This window comes from Mirounga leonina, unplaced genomic scaffold (genome assembly GCF_011800145.1).
Source record: "Mirounga leonina isolate KUSES-001 unplaced genomic scaffold, KU_Mleo_1.0 Mir_53, whole genome shotgun sequence".
Classification (NCBI taxonomy): domain Eukaryota; kingdom Metazoa; phylum Chordata; class Mammalia; order Carnivora; family Phocidae; genus Mirounga; species Mirounga leonina.
The window spans coordinates 29,173,050-29,195,763 of NW_023270807.1; positions in this window are offsets into that span (position 1 = coordinate 29,173,050).

The window sequence follows — 22,714 nt, forward strand, 5'->3', positions numbered from 1 at the left end:
TAGATAGATAGATAGATAGATAGATAGATAGATAGATAGATAGATAGACAGACAGATAGATAGAGGCAAAGATATTTCTTCTGACTCCTGCCTATGCGTATTTTTACCACACAGGGTTATGTGACTGTGTTTGCTAAAGTTCTTCTAGTTGACACTTGCTCTAGAAGGCATAAGCAAAACAAATTATTGAAAGTGTCCTTGGGCACCTGAGGGAACAGAAGCAAGGTGAAACATGTTGGTCTTGGCCAGGATAGGATCCAGAGCAGTCCTGATACCTCAACCACAAGAGTTCACAGAAATTATCTCTAAGATACCAACCTATCTCTAAGGTTTTAGATCCCATGGATCCCAATCTCTGTACCTCAAATTCTGGAAAAGAAAATCTGATTTGCTGAAATTGGATCAGGTTATATTCGTTAGGTTGAAAGCCATTGCCAGGGGAACAATGCTGTAGGATAGATAATAACCCCTAGAACCACTAATATGTATTGAAATCTTTTCCAGCAAAAGGGGAATAATTTTGAGTGGTGACACCCAGTGCTAATGTGTGGGACATAATTTTGTATCTCGAAGGACAATTTAAGTAGAATATCCCACCTTAGGTAGCCAATAAAAAACAATCCAATAATAAGATTAAGTCAGAAATATTTAGGGAACGGGTGTAATATCGCTGAACAGAGAACCAAATCCAAAATTCTTTAGACAAGAGCAAAGGATAGAAGTGAGGTCAAATATCCTACAAATTCCAGGTTTAGGATCTGATTAGAACTAAAATGGAAGGGTAGTGAGACATGACAGGGAGAGAAGACATGGGATAACTGCCATAGTGGAATGAAAGTATCTTAGGTTTGATTTATTGGATGTAATTGCCTTAGTGTCTGGATGGATCCCACTGGCTTAAATGTGTTTGCAGAACAATTTTCTAACAACTTGGATTGCGAGGCAAATAAAGCTTTTAGCCCCAATGGTGACTAGAGTTTTGATCCTAGGGAATACACATACTGCATATCAAAAAAAAATAAAAATCTCTTTCTTGATCTGACTTTCTCCTAAAGCTTCTGATTTTTATTTCCCTTAGCTATGTTATGATAGTACTGATTCTATTAGACACAAAATAAAAGATGGTCTTTTCTCCAAAATTTCTCTCTCCTTTCCCATATTCATAGTTCATAAGTCATTAATAGCGTCACACTCTTTGTCATCTCAGTACAAATCCAGACCTCATGGTTGGCTATGTTACATATTATATGAATTGGATTATATAGAATATGAAATATATATGGCACATTGATTGAATCAGAAATACTCCTACATGCAAATTTATCTCACCAGCATCCTACACAGTCTGGAGATTTTCATTTTGGTTTATCACCATAATTCAGACAGAGATATTTCTTCTCACTCCTGCCTATGCAGCCTTGCTCTTAGACTTTATCTTGATTACTAAACCTTACAGAAATTGTCAAGTTCTCAGCATGGTTAACATTTCACCTAGTCTGTTGCCCAGCTTACTTCTCCTTTGACTGTTAATGTGTGCCTTTGAGCTCTCATTTTATATCCTCTACTCCAAGGACTTTTCCTTGCATGTTACTGCAAAATGAGTCCAGGTGTGCTTCCCTTCTCTTTGATCATGCACAGCAGTGTATTCTCACAGAGTATTTGACAAATTAAACTTACTTAAAAACCTTTTGCCTCAGGATAGATATTAATTCTTCTCCAAAGATCCAAGTCCTATTAAATACAACTATGGCAGGCAACATGACAATCTTTTTAAACTTGTTTCTAGGTCTTTGGATAAGAAACACCAAGAGACATAGAATTGTAGAATGGGAATGCTTTTTATATATTATTTACCATTTATTTTTGCAAATGAGAAAGCAAGACCCAGAGCAGTCATTTGATTTTCCCAAAGACCCACATCTAGCTGCTATGAGAACTGGAATGCCTTTCCTCAAGCTGCCAGCATCTTGCTTTTGTTGCTGCTTTTCACTATACTACAACTTGCATCCATCTGTGCCAACTTGATAGGTGCTTAATTTAATTATTAATTGTTCATATTGTCACGTTGCATATGCAATGGATTCATGAGTTCCTATAGCAACTGATCGATCTTTCTCCTAACATGAAGGTCAGTTGTGCAAAAGCCTTAGTCTGAAAATTATTTTCTTAGGTTATATTTTGAAATGAAAAGCATAAAAAATATTGACCTTTTAAGACTTTTGGTATATATGGCCAATTTTTTTTCTAATATAGTATCAGTGTACTCTTAACATCATAATTTTAAGAAAGATATTCTTGCCACACCCTGGCTAATATTGACTATTATTACTTTTTTAATCTTTGCTAATTTAATGACGAAACGATGTGATATTGTTTTAGTAAACTAATATAATTTCCTAATAATATCAATAAATACTCCAAGGCTGTCACTAATCACACATGAATATATAAATATAAATTAACTAAAATGAAGAATTCAGTTCTTCAGTAGCACCAGTCCTACCTAAAGTGGTCAAATAACTACAAGTACCTACCAACTAGAGAGAGTATCAGGGCTGATATGAAACATTTGCATCATCAGAGAAAGTTCTATTGGGCAATGCCACTCTAAGGTATTATTAGCCCCATTTTACAGAGGAAGAAACTGGGACTTAGTTCCATGTCCATCCTCAAACATGTAGTAAGTGAAGAAGTCAGGTTTTAAATAATAGTATCTAATCCCATATAATGTTTTTTTCTAAACACTGTTTAGCCTTGAAGGAGGTTTTTTTTTTTCCTACTAGACTATTAGTGAAGATACACATAGACTTTTTTTCAGCCATTTGTACTTTCTGTATTTTAAATTGCTTATTCACATGGAATAAATGTCTACTGAGTAAATAAATGCCATTTTAAAAGTTCTATCATTAATTTAATAATCTATTTTGTTTTTAGGCTAATTCTACATTATTCTAAAGCAAAGATTTTGTCACAATCAATTACAGTATTATATAAAATTGGATAAAGCTATATTAACATTATTCCCACTGTTTTCTGTTACCCACCAAGGAAGATTCTGCATTGACCCATTCATTTCTTCTCTTCATTAAGGTTCTTTGTCGAACTAGTTTTTCATTTCCAGGAAAAGAAAAAAATGATGGAGAAGTAATATGGGAGACAATAATGAAAAGACATCAGAGGTATTTGTTCAAAGTTCACCATAAAATATACATAGGAAGAGCAGAAGAGCAGCAACATTTAAAGATAGATAAAATTTGAAGAGTTTAGAACAATTGCTGTAGCTTATATTTATCTTCATATTGTCCTTTAAAAAATGTATGTTGATTAATTGAGTTATATTGAACATAGGTTTGAGGTGCTGTATTGTACTTGACAACAGTTTAAGACTGGTTCCTGTGGAGAATGGTGTTTTAAGTGCTAAATGCAGTGATATATTTTCACAATGGAACTCTTTTAAAAATACTGTGCTGTTACATATATGCCACACTTAACTGAAAGAGGAAAGAAGTACTATGTTAAATACTTTATTTCATAAGCTTTAGTACTTTTATTAACAGTAGCATATATTGCTAAGAAATCCATGTATCTTAGGGCTGTAGGACCTCAGAGTCATTATTTTTTTTTCTTTTTACAAAACCCCAAATATTGTCAGTGATTAATTATATATATATGTATATATAATTATATCTTATATAATTATATTTTAATACATAAAATTTTATATACATATAAAATTACCAGTAGGAGAATCTGCATTGTGTGAACAGAGGTCTCTGTGTCTCTGATCTTGGATTCCCCATGAAAAGATTTACATAAGGCTCTGCCCTCCAATAAAGACAGCCGGAAGGAAAGTAGCAAGCACAGAGCAGTTTATTTAAGCAACAGTACACTCTCAAGGCTGGAGAGCAGGCTAGCCCAGAGGTGGCAACTGCCCTGTGGCTAAAGGGGTTCTTTCCTTTTAAGTGCGTGTGGTCTTTCCTCAAGTGACAGGTTGGTCTCTATTGGAGGCTGCTTCCAATCCTTGGGTTGGGAGGGGAGTTATGGGCCCTACAAGGTTTGTACCAGAGCTGCCCCAGCAGCCTTTCTCCATGGGGTGGGGGACTATAACCACGATGTTAAGCTATGTTAATGGCAGTAAAACTAGCTAAAGGTCCAGCTGAGGACACCTCTCTGGCCTGGGCAAACACTTCCTTAGGGAGAGTCCTTGGAGGTGGTGACATCTTGTCAGAGGAGGATGTTGGCCAATTTTGTTGACCACAGGGGTGTTCCTTGGCATGTTCTTTCCACTGCTCATGTCTAGCTACTACCTAATATGTATAGAGAGAGAGGGAGAGAAAGAAGGAGGGAGAGACGGAGGTTGGGGGTTACAGAGGTGATAGTAACCATTAGGAGTTGGTCAAAGGATGGCAGAATAAGACTCTGATTAAGAATTTGTTTCTCTCCCTCTCCATCTTTCTCCAAATATATACTCTAGTGTCTGTAAAGATGCTCTTTTTCTAAGTTAAATGGACCTTTTCACATTATAATTGTGATAGCAAACACAAACAGTTTTCTTAAAGAAGACTGTTTTAATAAAAATGAAGTGGGATTTTAAAATACAAATTCCCAGTGACTATCATCACAAGATAGATTATATACCTTTGGTTCCTTTCCCACATTTTAATTGGTTGTGCTTAGAGCTGTAGAATGGCCTTGGCCAGAAAATTAACCAGGGAGTAACTTCGAAATGTCATCATCTGTATTAAAATGACACTCATCACCTTGTTTTAAACATCAAAAGGTTCTTGGGGTCTTGCTTCTTTTAATTACTACTTACTTCTTAACAAATGGAAATGGAGTTTGTCTTTTTGATTATCCTATAAAGTTCCATTTTCTTCCTGGCATGCCACTTTTCCAGTCCAGAGTTTGTATTTAAATCCATTGCAACAGAATTTATAGGAATTTGAAAAGTTAGAAGCAGCTTAGGGCAAAGTTGCAGTAAATGTTGTTGATAATGTAGTCCTCAAGCAAGGCCATGAGCACATTTGTATTTTCACACCAGTAAAAATCTAGTTTGTTTGAACAGAAGAGTAGATACACAAAAATTTTATTATCCTACTTTTCAGACAATATATTGAAATCTCTTTTTGACTTGCACAGTTGATGCATACTCAGGGCAGGTATGCTTCCACACTGAAATCCTCCAGAGATTAACAATAACAACTGCCTCGAGGTGTTCTTGGTTCCATTTCACCACTTCACCATCTGGATAGACATATGAGGATCAGTTCGGCAGATTTTGGGAGTGATGACTATGGAGGTTACTCTTTTTAGCAGATGATTTTTTTGTTTTGCTGCTCCCACATAAATGTAAAACAGAAAATATGTTCTAAGTAGAGACAAACATGGAGCATGATATTTCAGCTTCCTCTTCCAGCAGATAATACCACTGTAAACTGAGCTTGACAATTTGAGCTTGACACAGCATGAAGGGGCAGATTTTAAACTGAGCGTGCAATCGTGTGATGTATAGTTCTCCTCGTCCCTCCAAATAAATTACCTTCTTTCAAGATAAATGTAAATATAAGAACAAGCTATAATGCTACTTGTTAATTTAATTCTCCTTCAATGTGTCCTTGAAACTTCTAACAAAGCAGCACAATGTTTTAGAAGGGATTAATGCATAAAATATCAAAACACTGCAACATTCCAATAGGTTTTCAAAATTAGACAAGCATTGATTTTTAAAACATTTTTCAATTCATGTTTTTACTAACATTTCCTTTGTGTATAGAAGTAATTTTATGTAAGGTGCAGATGTCTCTAGCTTTTAAAATTCTAATACAGAGTGTGGAGTTTATTATATAGTTTACACCCTTCTTTGTAGACAATTAATTACAGACTTCTCATGAATTTAAGTAGAATTTTCAAAGTAGAAGTGTATGGTAATAACTTTGACCTTATCTTTTTATATAGATTTTATTAAGTAAAAAGTCATACTTCTCAAGTTTATTTAGGCCATAGAAGAAATAATGTAATATTTAAAGAAAATAGCAATATATAAAATTGAAATTATATTACATATTTATAAAAGATCTGTGTATGACAGTCAGTCTCTGCGAGTTTCTTTTATTATATCATTCCCTCAAAGCAGTGGTTCTTAACTAGGGCCATTTTGTCTCCCACAGAACATTTAGCAATGTCTGGAGAAATATTTAGTTGTCACAACTAGGAGGTTGGCTACTACTGGTGTCTGTGGGTAGATGCCAGGGATGCTGCTAAACATCTTATGTTGCACAGAAGAATCCCACCCTCACAACAAAGATTTATGCAGTCTAAAATGTCCATGTCAAGGTTGTGAACCCCTACCTCAAGGCATATGTGAAGATCTACGTAACACAAAAATTTGACAAATAAATGCAATAAATTATGCAGAGATAAATATTTAAGAAACTCAAAATCTTAGGATGGGCAATCTGCTATGACTGGTTTATACATCACACTCGCACATACACACTGTACATGCATACATTATACACATATATGCATATGTATTTATGTGTGTGTATATATATACATAGTCAAACACATATGCCAACTGATGCTCAAATTATGTTTGACTCTGAATAATGCTTTGGAACAATCGCTCTTTTCCTCTGTTACTAAACTACCATATAGTCTATAGATTCTTTATGTATCAAGTGATCAAAACCATAGTTTTGAGTTGGTATAGACTTTCTCCTCCTGGTTATCATGGCAACTATAGAAACAGAGCTCATATTTAGAAACCATTTCTTTGTGTGCCTATCAGATCCCTGGTTTGTTGGTCTTCAGCCTCTGTGACAAATTCATCTTCTAAATTAGATGTTTTTCATCTTCAAGTGAAATGTTATCTTCGGTCATTTACTAAAGTATAATTGTTCCTCCTGATAACTCAATATATGTTTAATCTGATTATCTACACTATGACTAAGAGACTGAGCTGTCATAATTTTGGAGAGTGACGAGAATTATAGTACCTATCTTCCTCTGCACTCCAACTCCTGCCTCTATATGGAAAAGACCCAAAACTCTGTAGCTCAGCATCTGGAGGAAGCTAATATTATACTCTGAACACTAACTAGTCTGCCAGACAAACAAAATTTCCTAATTTTCATTTTCTATCTTGAAGACCCTTTGAAAATTCCTCACTGGTAGGTAGCACCCATAGACACCTGGAGAGAAATTTAAGGTGATTTTTCTCCCATTTATGTAATGTAAAGTAGGTTACCACTTGTTTTCCAAAACTCTTATTGCTGAAGAACTCTTGCAATATGAAAAGTAAAAAAAAAAAAAAAAAAAAGGAAGGGAAGGGGGACTTATAGAGTATGGCAGTTAGAGAAACTGACAGTTATGTTGCAGAATATATATATTGTGTTAATCATGACTAAATGGTGAACCATATCCACTATGTAAATTATTATCAAGGTAATCTATTTAAACAACTGTGAAGCCAATCTCCATGCAACATCAAATAATATTATTTCACTATTACTTGGAGTAAACTTACCTTCACATGTTTGTTTTGTTCTTAGTTCCTTGTCATTAGTTTGAGAACACCTTTCTATTTATTTACATGATGTTTAGGCAGAGGTTCAATATTACAGTAACCTAAGACACTAGATTTTATTCTACATAAATATTTTTAAATTATCTCTGAAAAAAATAAAATCTTTGCCTTTTAAAATAACCAAGAGTATAAATGCAGAGATGGAAAGATTATTATAACTTTATCTTTATAGAAACTGACAAGTGTCATAAATCTTTTTGTTTTTAAAGATTTTATTTATTTATTTGACAGAGAGAGACACAGCGAGAGAGGGAACACAAGCAGGGGGAGGGAGAGGGAGAAGAAGGCTTCCCGTGGAGCAGGGAGCCCGATGCAGGGCTCAATCCCAGGACCCCGGGACCATGACCTGAGCCGAAGGCAGACGCTTAACGACTGAGCCACCCAGGCGCCCCACGAGTGTCATAAATCTTAACATTGTGGGAGAACAATTGTGAAATGGACAAATGAGGACACCAAAAATCTGTGACAATACTCAATTATAATATGGTTAACTTCAATTATATCTGTATAGTATTTTCTTCAGATTGTCATTCAATGGAAAGAAAAACTAAAAAAGAATTATGAAGAATTCTTAGAACTCATGCACTTTGACACAGGCAACATTTGGAAAAGCACTAAATTGGAGGCAGTTTTCAGAAGGATTGTAATTGATAGAAGTGATCTCAAAACCGGGTATTTCAGGCAAAAGTACATGTGATTGATGATATAGAGGTGAAGAAACTCTTTATTTGTGAAAGGGGCTACGAGGATGTTACATTCAGACAAAGATTGACAAGAATTGGTGGTGCTTTGAAAGCTTAGATGTTACCATAGACACAATAAGCAATGTCATTAAAAGATGCGTTTGAGGAAAGTCATACAGTAGTTCTTTTGGGTTTCTGGACCTGATTCCAGTGTGTGCATATAGGAAGATTCCCCATACCAATAAGCAATTCTTGGACACCAGTTGGGTGTCAACTTAATTTTGAAACTATCTACTTAGACATAGCATCAGATAAAGAGCTCCATACTCTAAGGCTGTCTTCTATTTCAGATGCCAATTGCAAGCAAAGGTTATTATCTATGCTTCTAACAGACTGATGATAAATTAGGGGTTCCCACAAACCCTTCCTTGGGCTTCATTTGCTAGAACAGTTCACAGAACTCAGGAAGCCCATTTACTCACTAGGTTACTGATTTTTTTTCATTATGTTTATGGAACTTTTATAAAAATTGAGCCTGTACCTAGACATTAATAACAAAAAATCTCAACAATTTCAAAACTTAGGAAGTTTACAAGCTGTATGCCTACAAACAACACAATTAAATTTATTCAATAATATTAAAAATTAAAAGATGAAAATAAATTTTGTAACTATTAGGAAATTATGAAATAAATTACTAAATATCTTACCCATCAAAGATAAAATCTAAATTAAAATAACTATTTAGAAAGCAATAAAAAGAACATTTTAAGCAAAAAAATCAATGCAACACAAATATATTTTAAAATATCTTAATTGCCTTAGATACTGAAAAATTAAAGATGGAAAATAAAGGGTCTATTATAAAAAAATGAAACCCGGAACAGAAAAACCAATCAGACATTGAAGAGAAAGAAATAAAATTAAAAGATAAAAGTTTATAGAGATTTTTAATGTGGAAATAATAATTCAAAAATCTAGTTGTTTTAAAATATCAGAATAGGTAACTTCCTTAGGATTAAGTTTTTTTTTTAAGTGGAAGAGAGTAACTATATAATATTGGGACTAAAGAAGAAAATTCAATAGAAGATATAAAATAGGAAAAAAATCCCAAGGGTAAATTAAATACAAATCTATGGCAACAAATCTTAAAATACCTTTTAATATAAATACATAGCTAAATATTAATTATACAAGCTGAACCAATAAAAAGGATATGGAATAGCCAAGCTCTATAAAGACTGTAATGTGATAAATATTTAAACATTCTTTTTAGCAAGATGCTTTGCAATTCAACTTAAATTAATCCAGATGAAAGAAAATGAACCCCTCTCAATTTAGTTTATGAATTTAGCATAACCCATTTCTGATAAAGATAATATAAACAGAAAAGCCATAGAAATATTTTATTAGTGAATATGGAAATAAACATTTAAAAGTTTTAAAAAATCAAAACCAACTGAATATCAAAAAACAATTAAATAGAGAATATTCTAGAAATGTAATGATTGTCCTTCATTATAATTCAGTCTACAAACTAAAGCAATAAACAATATAATTATGTCAACATCAGCTTTAAAAATTTTTAAGTGAAACAAAAATTAATAGAAGATAACAGTTAACAAAGTACAAGAACAAATATATCAAATGGCAAAATAGTGAAGCCATTCCCATTAAAAAACAAGAAAAGGAATGTGTTGTTTTCTATTACCATTTTTACTTAACACACTTTTGCAAATTGAGGAAGGAAAAGAAAAATGTATGTATAAATATTGGAAAAAAGGAACAGATATATTTTGGTTGATGATATAGATTATTCCTGAAAAGAATCCACACACTCTTAAGAAAGGAAAATTAATTAGAAGTAAGAAAATTGTTAAAATGGCTAAATATAAATATATTTTTTAAAAACCACCAACTCGGGGAAATCGGAGGGGTAGACGAACCATGAGAGACGATGGACTCTGAAAAACAAACTGAGGGTTCTAGAGGGGAGGGGGGTGGGAGGATGGGTTAGCCTGGTGGTGGGTATTGAGGAGGGCACATTCTGCATGGAGCACTGGGTGTTATGCACAAACAATGAATCATGGAACACTTCATCTAAAACTAATGATGTAATGTATGGGGATTAACATAAGAATAAATAAATAAATAAATAAATAACATAGGGAAAAAAAAACCCACCAACTCCTTTTCCAGTAATACTCAACAATGAAATTATAAAGATTATATCATATACCATGTGATACTATCTAGGAATTTAAGATAAATTTAATAAGAAAAGTAAAGGACTTCAATGATGCCCATAAAATATTATTGAATAATATAAAATTAGATCTGAACAAATTAAAAACATGACATATTCTTGGATTGTAACATTTTCAAAATTAATATATATATTTAATAAATTTTTAATGGGATTTCAGAGTAAGGAAGATAAAATAATGTTAAAGGTCATATGGATACATAAATGAATAACAATAGCCAATACAGTTTGGAAAAATAACAAAAAAAAAAATTGAGAAGGAAGATTCGCCAACCAGATAATAAAACATATTATAAAGTTTCTAATTAAATAAAATGTTGACTTAGAAGTAAAAATATATCAGTGAAGATTGAAGTCTATGTTTTAGTATATATGAAAATGTAGTATATAACAACAAAGTCATTTCCTTTCATTTGGAGAAGGATAGTTAATTTAAAAAATAATGCTGGTAAAAGTAACTAGTCATCTAGGAAGAAAATAAAGCCAGAACTCTACTTTCACTGTGCATAAAAATACATTTCAAGTAGATTAAATATCTAAATGTATTTGTTTCTCTTGTTACCTAAGTATATGTTCAATCTGATAATCTGATAAAAAGTAAATTTTTAAAAACTAGAATATAATTTTGGAGACCATATGTATAAATCTCAAGGATCAGATGTATCAGTTTTAGTAAAGGGAAATCAAAGACACTATTATGGAGAAGAAGGACATAGCTGACTCTATAAAAATGAAAACTGCTTGGTAAAAGTTATCAGAAAGTAAAAAGAAAAAGTAAATATATTACTTATATGACAATTATAAAAATCTTTAATACAGAATTTCTAAAACATAGTGTAAAATATTTTTAATTGAGAAAATATGAAAAGGCAATTTAATGGAAGAAAATGTCAACAATGACTAAAACTATGCTCAATCATCTTTAGAGTTAGGAAAGTGCAATTAAAGTAATTATGAAATATCACTTCTCACCCATAACATTGGCAAAAATCAAAGATTGATGATTCCCAATGTTTTCAGGGATGTGGTAAAAGAAGGCACCCTGTATATTGTTGTCCCCAGATGTAAACCTGTTTTTTTCACCTCTTGGAAAGCCATAAAGTGTTATCTTTAAATTAAAATGTATAAAAATTTTATTCAACATTTTTAGGTTTGTGAATATATATACCATAAAATAAAGGAATCAATATGTGAAAAGTATAGTAAAACTATTTATTAGTTTTATAATAATCTGAATGATTATGAATTAAAGAGTAATTGAGATATGTCTGTACCTAGGGATATATGTAGCAGCAATGAAAAGAATGAAAACTAAGTAATTTATTGTTTTGATACTATTGTATGCTGTTTATTTTGTATTATGTGGCAAAAAGCACATGCCATGAAATATATCCTATTAATAAAGTTTTAAAGTACAGTATTGTTAACTATATGTGCATGGTTATACAATAGATTTCTAAAACTTATTCCTCTTGCATGACTCAAACTCAATACCCATTGCACGGCAACTCCTCATCCTCCTCCCCATAAGCCCTAGCAACCACCATTCTACTTTCTGCTTCTGTGATTTTTGACTGCTTTAGATATTTCATATAAGGGGAGTCATACGGTATTTGTCCTTCTGTAACAAGTTTATTTCACTTAGTAAAATGTCAAGATTTACCCATGTTATTGCATAAGACAGGACTTTCATCATTTTTAAAGCCAAATAATATTCCATTTTATGTATATATAACATTTTCTTTCTCCATTTATCTGTTGGTGGACATTTACATTGTTTCTACCTCTTGGCCATTGTGAACAAGAACAATGCTTCAATGAACATGGGACTACAAATATATCTTCAAGATCTATTTTCAGTTCTTTTAGATAAATACCCAGAAGTTTGATTGCTGGATGATATGGTAGTTCTATTTGAAATTTGGTGGGGGGGAGTCTCCATATTGTTTTCCATTAGAGGCTATACTAGCCACATACCACTGACAGTGCACAGCATTCCGATTTCTCCACATCCTCATCAACACTTATTAGCTCTTGTCTTTACAAATAGCCATCCCAACAGGTGTGTGGTTACATTTCATTGTGATTTTGATTTGTATTTTGCTTATAACTAGTGATTTTGAACATCATTTCATAGACCTGATGTCCATTTGCCAGTTGTATATCTTCTTTGGAGAGATGTCTATTCAAGTCCTTTGCTCATTTTAAAATTTGGTTATTTGTTGTTGTTATTTGCTATGGAGTTGTTGGAGTCCCTTATATATTTTCTGTATTATCCCCTTATTAGTTATATGAGTTGAAAACCTTCTTTTCCATTCCACAGGTTGCCTTTTCTATTGATTGTTTCCCTTGCTCCAGAAAGCTTTTTTATTTGATATAGTCCCATTTTTGTATTTTTGCTTTTGATGCTTGCATGTTTGGTGTCATATGCAAAAAAGTCATTGCCAAAATTAATGTCATGAAGGCTTTCCTTTATGCTTTTTTTTCCTAGGACTTTCATTGTTTCAGGTCTTATTGTTAAGTTTCTTATGTATTTTATGTTGATTTTTGTGTGTGGTATAAGATAAGGATCCATTGTCATCATTTTACATTTGAATATCTGATTTTACCAACACATTTGTTGAAGGGACAATTTTTTTGCTATTGTCTGGTTTTGGCACCCCTGTCAAAGATCATTTGAGTATATATGGGTGGATTTATTTCTTGGATTTCTATTCTGTTCTATTGGTCTATGTGTCTGTCTTTATGTCAGTACCATACTGTTTTGACTACTGTATTTTTAAAAAGATTTTATTTATTTAATTTGCCAGAGAGAGAGTGCACAAGCAGGGGGGAAGGGCAGAGGGAGAAGCAGACTCCCCGATAAGCAGGGACCCTGATGTGGGACTCGATCCTGGGACTCTGGGATCATGACCTGAGCCAAAGGCAGATGCTTAACCAACTGAGCCACCCAGGCGTCCTTTGATTACTCTATTTTTATAATATCTTTTCAAGTCAAGAATGTGAGTTCTCTAGCTTTGTTCTTTCTCAAGATTGTTTTGGCATTTTGGGATCCTTTATTAATTAGTCCGTATACATATTAGATTTTTTTCTATTTCTGCCAAAAAAAAAAAATCCCCATATCTAATCAAATCTGAAGATTGCTTTGAACAGTATAGACATTTTAACAATATAAAATCTTCCAATCCATGAACATAGTATGTCTTTCCACTTATTTGTGTCATCTTTTATTCCTTTCCACAAGGTTTTGTAGTTTTTAGGGTACAAGTGTTTCATCACCCTAGTTAAGTTTATTCCCAAGTATGTTATTCTTTTTGATGCTATTGTAAATGGAATTGTTTTGTTATCATTTGCATGGAATATCCCTTTAATTTCTTTTACTTTCAACCTATCTAAAGTGAGTCTTTTGTAGACAGTATATAGTTGAATCTTGTTTATTTACTCATTCATCCATTCTATATATTTTGATTAAAGAGCTTAATCCATTTACCTTTAAGGTAATTACTAATAGGTAAAGACTCGCTATTGCCGTTTTGTTCTTTTTTTTTCCAGTTTATAGTTTTTTTGTCCTTTTCCTTTTTTTGCTGCTTTTTGTGTTTTATTATTTTTTTTTTATTTTATTTATTTTTGGCATGACATGCTTTAGTTCCTTTCTCAGTTTATTTTGTTTATCTTCTATAGTTATTTAACAGGAGGCTACAGAGGCTGGCTTGGAACTCATGTAGGTCTGACTGGGTCCTAGAAGAATTTGGTTGCTCATTTTACTCTTCCTCCATAGCAAAGGTGTCTCTTCATCCTGGGCTGCCCAGGCTTGGGGGAGGTGTGCAATAAGGTAATGTGAAAATACTCTTGTATGTGTCTTTTTATATTTCTGTGTTTCATTCTGCCACTGTAATCCTTTACCTGGAATCCAAGCTTTTGTGAAGATATTTTTGTGCATGGATAGTTTTTCAAATTGATGTTTCTGCAAGGGGACAAGCACTAAAATATCCTATTCTGCCATCTTTCTGATGACACTTGCCTCTCCTTCTTGCATTAGGAAAATACTATAATATAAATACAGTAAACACATAGACCATTATTAGCCAATCAAAACATGATTGGTTCAATTTTCATTCTGCTTATTAATGCTTCTGATCACAACTATATGTTATACAACAGGAAAAAATCCTACAGTATTTTGTCTGATAAGTTAGTTTTGTTCCTCCCCTGTGAATGCTGCGATGGGGGATTTTTCTTTTTCCAGGTTATAATGAATATATTAGAAATGAATTATTGATTTGGAAAGTGATAAAATAGCTGAAAAATATTAACCAATTTTTAGAAAATCGCATTACAAATAATTTGGAGTAATTTATCAGTTTAACATGACATCTGTCCAGCAGTCCCTGATGCAAATGCTCCAACTTTATATAAAATATCGTAATACACAGTGAAAAAGATATAAACTCACAATTATTAAAGTTAAGATAATAATCTAGAATTTTCATAACATTGATGGAGTATTTGTTAACTACAATGATTTGGATTGAGAAAAATAATGAGTGGCCTATCCATACATGCCCATTATTAATTTATTGCCTCCCAAAATGTATTTTTCAGAATCTAGTATATAATAATGTACTGAACTCTTCAATTGTTTCTCTTTTACAGTGAGTACAATATTAAGCTTTATCTTCAAAGTATACTGGAAGGATATAGTAGAATGAAGGGTGTTTCTGTTTTTCTTTATGGTGTGTCATGGGTTCCTTCCTTCCTCCCTCCCTCCCTCCCTCCCTCCCTTCCTTCCTTCCTTCCTTCCTTCCTTCCTTCCTTCCTCCCAACTCCTGCTTCAGAGAGGTGCAGGTGTGTGGAGACATCTAGTGGTGACCTGTTGCAGCTACATGCCCAAAGTGCACAGTCTGAACAACCTTAGACTGACAAACCTGGATTCAGTGACCATCTTCTCATGCCCTGCCCCCGCCTACCCCCAAAGCAGACACTGCCAACTCCAGTCTTCATAGGTGCAACAGTGCCCCAGTTCATTCTAGATAAATGCCTACTACCCTTGTCTTGCTTGTTCTCTAGGCATTTGACTGCCTATAGTAGACAAGCCCAGGCTCATGCAACCCAGCAAGTATCTCTGCCATCCAGTGGATCCAACCACACGTTCTCCAATGAGGTCCACAGCCCAGCTTTAGTAAGAGAAGACTTTCCTTTTTATTTTTTTTTTTTCTTCCTCAGGTTTGCTTCCTCAGCCCTAGTATGGCTTTTAAAGTTCTCTTTATATTATAATAGCTAATCTCCTCTCATAACTTAATCATTCTTTATACTCCTTTTAAACTATGTTGTAGTTTGTTTTCTGATTAGATTCAGATTTATCCATCATGTTCTCTTTCTTAAAAGAAGAGGCTTACCCATTTAAGGGCAGATAAAAAGGCAGTTCTTTTCACCAAATAGACTTGGGTTCCACACTAGATTAAAATTTGAAATTAGGCCACATCCCCTACCTTCTTGATACCACTTTTGATGGAGAGTTTATGTGAAAGCAGAATATCGTTTCTTCACTCCACCACTAAATTTTATAGTTTCATTTAAAGTTCCAGAAAAGTGGGACAGAAAATGAGGTTAGGTAGTATTAAAATGTCACAGTGTCTTCTGAAATTGTAATCTATACAAGTAAACTACCATCAAATAAGCAGAAAACAAAGACAACATATAGTATAAGAAGGACATTTGTCCCAAGGATACATAAGGCCAAACTGAGGAAAAAAAAATTGGCTTGGGAATTATTTAAGCTCTGATACTCCTAATAATTCCCTTTGTCTGGAAAATGGAGTAGGAAAAATATGTATTTGGAAGGGGCATACATAACATTTCTGATTTTTGGCATCACTATCTCTGATGAAGGAAGAAACTTACTTAAAAGATACAGGAAACTCTGGATTAGATTTATAAGTCTCTGAAAAGATATGTCATAGATGATCTAAAACACATGGAATTCTGTGGTATAGGAGGACTTTAGGTGCTGCATTTTAGTGTGGCTTGATCTGTGTTTTGATCTACTCATTTGGACAAAACCTTGATCTTCAGAGATAAAAGAAACATAGACCCTCTGTTCCACCTGTAGTATCATGCTCTTGGGATGGACATTCTACCCTCACCATCTTCCCACCCATTAATTCAGACATCTGGGCTCCCTGCTTTGACAGATAATTTTTCTTAGAATTCTGTATTTCAGGGGTGCCTGGGTGGCTCAGTCATTAAGCATCTGCCTTCGGCTCAGGTAATGATCCCGGAGTCCTGGGATCAAGCCCCACATCGGTCTCCCTGTTCAGCAGGAAGCCTGCTTCTCCCTCTCCCGCTCCCCCTGCTTGTGTTCTGTCTCTCGCTGTGTCTCTCTCTGTCAAATAAATAAATAAAATCTTTAAAAAAAAGAATTCTATATTTCACCCTGTGTATACACTCTGAGCCCCCAACTTACATTTACTAGTTTTACATAAAATCATCTCCTCTCCTATATTTCTAGAATCTCTAGATTTATGAATTTATACTATACATGTTTTCACTAACACTATAAGAACTCATTCTCATAAATAGTATTTTCAATACACTCTTAGCTGGAAGTGACATCTTTGGAAATTCTAGACAGAAGATGCAAATGAGTGTACAAGTCCTTTAAACTTGAGAATTTTCTCTCATTTCTATTAGACTGGAAAATTTTAACTTTAACATACTAAATCCTTTCTATCTATTAAACTTTTGAAGAAGAAAAAAAGTGCCACCTGTCCAACAGGGACTCCTCTCAAGAGTTGGCAAACTATCCAGCCCATTGCCTATTTTTGTAAACAAAGTTTTACTGGAATGTGGTCATGGGCATTCACATGATTTACATGTTGTCTGTTTGTTCACATACTGAAGTCACTAAATTTTAGATCTGGAGATGACCATAAAGATCATCCAGGTTCATTCCATCATTTTATCAATGAAGAACCTGAGGTTTAGGGGAGTTACGTGTATGTGACTTGTCCAGAATCGTATATGTAGCCAATTAAAGAACAAGAGCCAGAAACAACCCACCACTCTGGTCACTTTATTACATCTACTTCTTTTATTTTCTAGCACACTCAGAGGTAGGCAAGGGCACTGTTAGCTTGGGCCACTGGTCTGGCTTGATAGTGACATGTGTCACTCCAACTGAAGTAGAGAAAATTCTCCATCTGTCTCTTTCCTGTTATTGTGACCAGGGAGGCCATATGTTTGACATAGTGCACTAGGAATTTCCAGTATGCTGGGTACCCAAATGTCTCCATGCAGTAGGATTCCATCTGGCTGCTTTGGGGCACATATTATGAATTTGAAATAAACATACTTTGTATTGAGCCGCTAAGATTTGAAGAGTTTTCCTACATCAAAGCTTATCTATTATGACCAACACATTGCCTCTCAGACTATCAATTCCAGATTGGTAAATGTTTTCAAATATAAAATTAATTCCAAATTTTTAAATTAAAATGGCTTGCTATAACAGAATTCACTAAAATACATTATTCTATGTAAGGCCTACCCTCTTCAACATTATTATATATACATATTTTAATATAGATCACATTGTAGCTTTACAGTAGATACCTTCTGATGTCATGTCTATCCAGGTTGGAGAGAATTTACATAGAATATAGTAAAAGTGCCTTATAAATAAAACACTCTAGAAAACTGGAACTAAAAGGACTGTTTGTAATTTAAATCATCTTCTTTATATGCAACATCTTGTGTAAAAGTCCAAATCCATTGAAGCTATTATGCAGCACAATGCTTGTGAACCAGTCACACACTCTAAAACAAAATCACGTATTATGAAGTCTTACAGTTTAACCTGTTTTGAACTGTATGTATTTTCTTCCTTTGTCTTATATATATATTTTTTACTTTTATGCTGTTTTGGTTTACCTGTCTGAATATTTTCAATTTAAAATGTATACTATGATAGTTGTTTATGCGTTGCTTAAATTTAAAAATTATATGATGGACATATTTACCACTTTTAAAATAAATTAATGTTGGAGGAGCCTAGGTGGCTCAGTTGGTTAAGCGTCTGCCTTCAGGTCATGATCCCAGGGTCCTGGGATCTAGCATCAGGCTCCCTGCTCAGCGGGGAGCCTGCTTCTGCCCTTTCCCCCCCTGCTCATGCCCTTTCTCTCTGTCTTAAATAAATAATATCTTTAAAAAATAAAATAAAGTATTTACTGTAAAGAGAGATCTTTTTAGATGAGCGCTTATCAACTTCCTTATGAATATTTCTATTAATATTTTTCTTTTAGGTTTACCTTTTCTATAAACAGGCATGAAGACTGTTAGACACATAGTTGGATTACATAAATATTGAAATAATTTCGGTTTTAACAAATACCGAAACAAATTTAACAAATTAAAACAATTTACTATTAAAATTAAATGTCTATATCACTTACTGATTTGTATTTCCTTTTGTTGTTATTTTCATTTGTTCTCAAGTTAAACTTAAGTTTCATTTGTTCTCAAGTTCAGTTGTTCTCTTGGTTCTTATCACCCTACTCGTTGCCTTACATGTATGCTCTATTGTACTTAGCTGTATTTAATGTATTATTAATTTGGCTTAAATATCTATAGGATTTATAATCCTTTGAATTATTTTCTTAAATTATCTTAGATTATTATTTGTATTTCTCAGACATTGGGACAGATTTTAATTCGATAAATATGAATATTAATTAACAGATTTATATTAGATTATAAAGTATAATTAGAAGCCCTTATCCTTATTTAATCTGATATTTTACCTATAACTAAGATGACCATCTTCCCATCTAATTGAAGTATATTTTGAATGTAATGAGCTCACAAGAAGAGTTGTGTAATGATTTTGTCTGTTTGTGAATAGATATTAGAGACACATTTTAGTTACTTAAAGTCTTAGCAATGAGGTTTTTGGTAAAGAGGCTCATAATCCTTCCCTACCTTTAATCATTGGACCTAGCATTGTGAATAGCCAGATTGGATACAGATGCTAAGATACACCTATATGGTTCCTGGGATGATGACTTCCTTCTTTCAAGAATCATGTCTCTTGCCTCTGAGTAGGGCTTGAAACCTATGGCAGTTTGCACACTCAATCAAGTTCATTAATTACTTATGTTTTGTCATGCTGGTATTCAAATGGTAATAAGCAGTGAATTGGACAATCCTAGAGGAACAAGGAGAAAAGCAAACAAGTTAACATAAAATTGAATGATCCACTCCTAGATAATCAGGTTACTATGCACAGATTTCATTTTGAACTGGTACTCTCCCCTAATTTCCTCTTTAGTGAAAATTTTGTCAAGCCCTTTTATTCTCTGACCTTTCAAAATCCATTTTATATTAAATACTTCTCTCCTTGAGACTCAGTTTAAATGAGTTGCCTGACAGATCATTTAGCACCGCTTTCACTGCTATGCCAAACCTTTCAAGTAGAGAGGTTACCTCACGCTGATTCAGTTATTTTATTATCAACTCAGTCTCCAACATTTCCCACTCTGAAAATAGGAAGGGGTTGTTCTAATATGATTCCTTTCCTATTCAAAGACTCTCACTGGGTTCACATTGAAAGGAATTAGACAAACCTCCATTTCTGCATTTTTATTGGAAACAAAGGAATAACTACTGCTAATATAGTTGTTTCTAAGCCACAATTAACTGTGAGCACAAAAGTGTAGACATCCGTGTATCCTAATCCAATATAACTAATTCACTGTAGCAGAGTGCTACAGAGTATAACACTATTACTGTGGGTGCCCAGATCCACTCTGTAGATTCATGTGGATGACAGCCTGAATGTTTGGATGCATCCATCTCCTGAAGCTCCTTCCCACTAGCCTGCTTCATGTGAAAAGAACATGTTGTATGTATTATTTCCTATCCACATTTTCAATTGTTGAGATATACATACTTCGAATAACCTCTGTAATTAGTCATAACACATGTCAGTCCCACAGCTTAGAAACTCCATGGCTCAATAAAAACATTTCTGTGTATGTTGTCAGAAGCAATATGAGAATTGTATTGACATTTTGCTTCATATGAAGACTTTTACTGTAATATTTTAGTAATTTGAGATAGAGCTTTATAATTTTATCAATTTATGAGGATTTTGATATGCTTTCCCTATATTAAAAATGATTTATTGAGGTAAAATTAACATAAAAATAACCATTTTGAAGTGAACAAGTCAGTGGCATTTAGTGCATCCACAGTGTTTGCAAACACTACCTTTCTCTAGTTCCAAGACATCTCCCCTCTCTAAAGCAAAACTTCTTACTGATAAAGCACTTTCTACCCACTCTCTCCTCTCAGTTCCTAGTAATTCCCAATCTGCATTCTCTCTGTATGCATTTATCTATTTTGGAGATTTTATATTAATGGAATCACGCAATATGTGACCTTTTGTGTCTGTTTTATTTCACATAGGATAATGTTTTAGAGATTCATCTATGTTGTAGCATGTATCAATACTTTGTTCCTTTTATAATTGGATAATATTTCATTGTGTGTACATACAACAATGTGTTTCTACATTTATCATTTGATGCACATTTGAGCTGTGTCCACCTTTTGGCTATTGTGAATTGTATTACTATGAAAACGTGTGCACATATACTTGTTTGAGTACTTGTTTTAAATTATTTTGAGTATAAATCTAGGAGAAGAATTGCTGGGTCATGTGGTAATTCTATGTTTAGCTTTTGGGAAACCCCCAAACTTTTTTTCTACAGCTGCTGAAACATTTAATATTTCCACCAGCAGTATTCTAGGGTGCTAATTTCTCCACATCCTCACTTGCACTCAGTATTTTCTATTTCTTTTAATAAACATCCTAGTGAGTGTGCAATAGTACATCACTGGGTTTTTGGCTTGCATTTCTGTTTCCAGTTTCCTGAGTGTTTTTATCATGAAAGTGTGTTGGGATGTGTCAAATGGTTTTCCTGCATCAATTGAGAGAACCATGTTTTTTCCCCTTTTTTTTATTTATATAGCATATTACATTGATTTTCTTATGTTGAAAATCCTTTTGATATATTGTTAGATTCATGGTTCCTAATATTTCTGTTGAGGATTTTAGTGTCTATCTTTATAAGGGATAATGATCTCTAATTTTCTTTTCTTGTCTCTCTCTGGCTTTGGTATTAGTATAATGCTAGCTTACAATGAGTTAAGAAATGTTCCTGCCTTTCTTTTTTTTTTTTAAGCAAGAGTTTGAGATGAAATGGTGTTAATTATTCTTTAAAGGATCGGTAAAATTCATCAGTGAAGCCATCTGGTTCTGGACTATTTTTAAACTAATTTGATATCTTTACTTGCTGGGAATCCTTTAGATTTTCTATTTCCTTTGGATTAGTTTTGGTAATTATATATTTCTAGGAATTTGTCCACTTCATGTAATTTATTTGATTTGTTGACATGAAATTGGTCATAGTATTCTCATAAGCCTTTTTATTTCTGTAGGGTTGATAGTAATGTCCCCATTTTCATTTTAAATTTTAGTTATAGATGTCTTTTTTCCCCTATTAGTCTAAAGATTTGTCAACTTTGTTAAGTTTTTAGAGACACAATGTTTTATTTCATTGAATTTTTCTACCAACTTCTGGTTTTCAATTTCTGCTCTAATTCTTACTATTTATTTTCTTCTACTTTGGATTCAGTTTGTTCTTTTCATTCTAGTTTTCTAAGATAAATACTTAGATTATTGATTTCAGATCTTTCTTCTTTTCTAGTATATGCATTCAATGCTATAAATTTCCCTCTAGGCACTGCTTTCACTGAATCCCTCAAACTTTGATGTCATATTTTCATTTATCTGTCAATGTCTTAAATTCTCATTCATTTTGCCAAACATAAAATTGTTGATAATATTTTTCTCTCAGTACTTAAATATTTTTTATTTATTTGAGAGCAAGCGAGCAAGAGTTCAAACTGGGGGGCAGAGGGAGGAGCAGAGGAAGAGAGAGAAGCAGACTCTGCCACTGAGGCACTGAGCAGGGAGCCCGATGTGGGGCTCAATCCCAGAACCTTAAGATCATGATCTGAGCCAAAGGCAGATGCTTAACCATCTGAGCCACCCAGGTGTCCTTTCTCATCACTATAAATAAGTATGTAATCCTATTGCCCTCTGTTCTCAATGGT